This window comes from Arachis hypogaea, chromosome 14 (assembly GCF_003086295.3).
Source record: "Arachis hypogaea cultivar Tifrunner chromosome 14, arahy.Tifrunner.gnm2.J5K5, whole genome shotgun sequence".
NCBI lineage: Eukaryota > Viridiplantae > Streptophyta > Magnoliopsida > Fabales > Fabaceae > Arachis > Arachis hypogaea.
In genome coordinates this window covers 68,778,090-68,782,933 of record NC_092049.1, presented here as the reverse complement: position 1 = coordinate 68,782,933, position 4,844 = coordinate 68,778,090, and the positions used below count along the sequence as shown (strand labels likewise).

The following is a 4,844-nucleotide window of genomic DNA, read 5'->3' as shown; positions in this document are numbered from 1 at the left end:
GACCAAGCTCATAAGTGGCCACGTTAGTTGCCACGTTAACTTAGTTAACGTGGCCACTAACATTAAGAAGTAAAGGGGAAGCCAACGTTAGTGACATTCAACTTTATCACTAACGTTGGCCAAGTCATAATAAGCCACGTTAACTCCCACGTTAACCTAGTTAACGTGGAAGCTAACGTGAAGAAACAAGGTGGTCGACAACGTTAGTGACACCAAACATTGTCACTAACGTTGGAATGAGCCCACACAAGCCACTATGAGCCACGTTAACTCCCACGTTAACCTAGTTAACGTGGAAGCTAACGTGAAGAAGGGAGGTGATCGCCAACGTTAGTGACACCCAACATTGTCACTAACGTTGGAATGAGCCCACACAAGCCACTATGAGCCACGTTAACTCCCAAGTTAACTTAGTTAACGTGGAAGCTAACGTGGATAAGGGAATGATGAGCCAACGTTAGTGACACTCAACTTTGTCACTAACGTTGGAGATGGCTAGCATGGCCATGTTAGAAGCCACGTTAACCTAGTTAACGTGGACTCTAACGTGAGAAATAGGGGCATATTGGAACGTTAGTGACAATGGTAAGTGTCACTAACGTTCTCAAAGGTTGGCAAGCCTACGTTAAAAGAGCCACGTTAACTAAGTTAACGTGGACTCTAACGTAGGGAAGGGGGAGACTTCTCAACATTATTGGGAAAGGCAAGTCCCAATAACGTGTGTGATGGACAAAGAGGCAACGTTAGTGGCAACGTTTGTGCCACTAACGTTGAAGATAACGTGGTTCTTACTTGGGAGAGGAACGTTAGTGAAAAAGGTGATTGTCACTAACGTTCTCGAACCCATATTTTCACTGAACATTAACACCACTAACGTCCTGAGCAAAAGTCTCTGCCCACTTCACACTTCTCTCTGCAAGTAAAGCCAAGCCCAATGAAGAAGAGAACTGCTTCAAACTCAAGATCCAAAGGCCCATACCCAAGACTTGAAGAGCCAACTAGAAGAACAGAAGAGTAGTATATATAGGAGTAGCTTTGAATTAAATGAGGAGTTGGAAATTATAGGGGGCCTCTTGGCATAGAACTACTCTCTGTATTTTACTTTCTCGGCACTTCTAGTTTCATCATGTATTCTCCATTTCTGTTTTCATTTTCCAGAGCTATGAACAACTAAACCCCTTTCATTGGGTTAGGGAGCTCTGTTGTAATTTGATGGATCAATACTAGTTTTCATTATTCTTCTTCTATCTTTTCTCTTGATTTTACTTGAAAGCTTTCGATCTTCATCCAATTGGGTAGTTATCTTGGAAAAGAAGCTATTCAAACTTGGATCTCTTCTGAATCTTGAAAGAGGAATGAAGAGATCATGCTAGAAATGCTTTCTCATTCTGGACCAAATTGGGTTTGGATGAATATGTGACTATAATCTTCTCAACACTTGATTTGGGAAATGCATGTGGTATAATCAGCGACCATACTTCATCTCTTCTCATGAGCAATTGACCAAGGAATTGGCTATTGATCAAGATTTGAGAGATTGAATTACAAGGAATTGTAATTCGATCACTTAAGATTGCCAAGGAGATCAATGAGTGCATTGATTGAGGAAGAGATGAAAATAAAATTGATCCGGAGAATGCAACATCTCCTGAGCCCAATGAACTCCCCATTTCTGATCTTACCCATTCTCTTTAATTTTTGTCATTTACTTTTATGAGCAATTACCCCATTCCCATTTAAGATTCTGCAATTTACTTTCCGTCATCTACATTCAGCTCTTTATTTCCAGCATTTACTTTTCTGTTATTTACTTTTCTGCCATTTAATTTTCTGCAATTCTCAACTCAATTTCTGATTTGCTCAACTAGAACATTCCTCTAGTTAAAGTTGCTTGATCAATCAATCCTTGTGGGATTCGACCTCACTCTATTGTGAGTTTTTACTTGACGACGAATTCGGTACACTTGCCGAAGGAAATTTGTCACGAGACGAGTTTTTCGTGCATCAAGTTTATGGCGCCGTTGCCGGGGATTGATTGTGCATCAACAATGATTAAATTGGAGGATAACTAGATTGAGCATTTTATTTTTGTTTGATTTAATTTTCTGTTTGAGTCATTTACTTTCTGTTTTAGTTAATTTCTTCCCTTCCCCCTACTTTTTCTTTGTTATTTACCATTCATTTCACTAACCCACTAACTGTTTGATATATTGCATCACTCACACTAACAATAATTCTGACAGATATACTTTCTGCACCTATTCTCTTTGCTTGTACTTGTTGGTTGTATGACAGGGAGAAGAAGCGGGGCTTCAACTTCCTTTGATTTTGAACCTGAGAGAACCTTCCTTAGACTAAGGAGGGAGGCAAGAGAAAAACGTGTAGTTGGTGCTAAAGAAGAGGAGGAACACTTTGAGGAATACTTTGAACCAAACATGGAAGAAAACATGGAAAACCATCGTGAAGAAGAAGCTCACAACCATGGCGGAGGAGGACGAGCAAATCATGTTGGGGAGGATAGAAGAGTTTTAGGCTCTTACATCAATCCAAACCCAGGAAACTGTGGAAGTAGCATTCAAAAGCCAACCATCCATGCCAACAATTTTGAACTAAAACCACAGCTCATCACCCTTGTTCAGAACAACTGTTCGTTCGGAGGAAGTGTCCAAGAAGACCCCAATCAACATCTAACCACCTTCCTGAGAATATGTGACATAGTGAAGTCTAATGGTGTTCATCCTGACGCCTATAGACTGCTCTTATTTCCATTCTCACTTAAGGATAAGGCAGTCAAGTGGCTGGAGTCTTTCCCGAAGGAGAGCTTGACAACTTGGGAAAATGTGGTGAAGAAATTCTTAGCAAGATTTTACCCCTCTCAACGAATCAATAGACTAAGAGCTGAGGTCCAAACTTTCAGGCAACAAGATGGTGAGACTCTGTATGAAGCATGGGAGAGGTTTAAAGACCTAACAAGGAGGTGCCCACCAGATATATTCAATGAATGGGTGCAGCTGCACATTTTCTATGAAGGGCTCTCTTATGAGTCAAAGAAGGCCGTAGACCATTCATCCAGAGGATCTTTGAACAAGAAGAAGACCATTGAGGAGGCCATAGATATCATTGAAACTGTAGCAGAGAATGACTACTTCTATGCTTCCGAAAGAGGGAACACGAGAGGAGTAATGGAGCTAAACAATGTAGATGCTCTGCTGGCCCAAAACAAGCTCATTACCCAGCAGCTGGCTGACCTCACCAAGAAGATGGAGAGGAACCAAGTAGCAGTAATCGCCACTTCATCAACAACCCAAGAAGGAGTGAACGAAGAAGCAGAGGGTAGTCAGGAGCAAGCCAACTACATTGGAAATTCACCTAGGCAGAACCATGATCCATACTCCAAGACCTACAACCCTGGATGGAGGAATCACCCAAACTTTAGGTGGGGAAATCAACAAGACCAAAGCCTTGATCAAAGACGGCCAAATCCCAACAATGCAGCCCACCAACATTTCACATCTAGACCATATCAACACCCCCATAACAACACCTCTCCACATCCACATCAAAACCAAAATAACTTACCTCATCCTTCCACCTCTAATCCCAATCTACAATCATTGGATGACAGACTCTCAAAGATTGAGAATCTACTTGAAGGCATAGGCAAGGAGATTCAAGACAACAAGGTGTTCAAGGAGGAAGTGCGAGCTAGTTTCAAGAACCAAGGAGACACAATCAAGAGGTTGGAATCTCAAGTGGGGTATCTCTCTGAGCAAATTCCCAAACCCACAGATGGGTTCTCAAGTGACACAGAGAAGAATCTGAGAGGTGAAACAAAGAAAGTAAGATGGGAAGACTGCAAGATGGTCACGATAAGTGATAAGGAGATTGAGGACAAGCAAAACAAGTCGGCAGAACAACCTGAAGACACCTCAGCAGAGAAGGAGAAAAAAAATTACCAAGAACCAGAAATCTCACAACAGGAGCTGCTGAGACTCTATGCACCTTTTCCCCAACTGCTCAATGGTGCTGTGGAGAAGAGAATATACTCAAGGTTTCTAGATTTGTTTGCATTTCTGCATGTCAACATACTATTCATCAAGACTATTCAACAAATGCCTACATACATCAAGTATATAAAGGAGCTGCTTCCCAGGAAAAGCTCACTCAAGGGAGGCCAAACTATAGTGATGAACAAGGAGTGCAGTGCCCTCATTCAACCACAGTTGCCTATAAAAAGAAAAGATCCAGGGAGTTTTCATGTCCCCTGTGCCATAGGAAAAACAATGTTTGATAAAGCACTCTGCGATTTGGGAGCAAGCATCAACTTAATGCCCTTATCCCTGGTGAAGAGGCTGCATATCAATGAGATAATGCCCACAGATGTAGTCATCAGGCTGGCTGACAAAACTCAAAAACAAGCAATAGGGGTGGTAGAAAATGTGTTGTTAAAGGTTGGGAAATACTTCCTCCCAACAGACTTTGTCATCCTAGACATGGAAGAAAGTCACACTCACCCAATCATATTGGGAAGACCATTCCTAGCTACAGCCAGAGCACTCATAGATATGGAGTGAGGGGAGCTAATATTGAGGATCCATGATGAACAACTCAGCTTTAATGTCTTCAAACTCTCACAAGAAGCAGACCAAGAGAACAAAGAACCAAGCAAAGATCATAATGAGATGCTGAAAGAGGAAGCAAGCACTGAAGCACAACCAGCCCACCTGGGAAAGCCCTTGGTTGATGAACAAGGAAATAAGCAGCTGTCACAGCTCAAGGAAAAGCTAGAGGAACCTAAACCTCCAGAGACATGTGAAGACAACAACAAAATTCCCTTAGAAGAA

General features: G+C 41.8%; 1 non-coding gene across 1 annotated transcript; it reads right to left on the bottom strand.

Moving 5' to 3' along the window:
• Positions 1 to 2,888: 2,888 nt before the first annotated feature.
• Positions 2,889 to 2,995, bottom strand: LOC112746640 (small nucleolar RNA R71). The gene has a single exon (XR_003174511.1). It is a non-coding gene; the product is annotated as a small nucleolar RNA R71 (small nucleolar RNA).
• Positions 2,996 to 4,844: the final 1,849 nt, after the last annotated feature.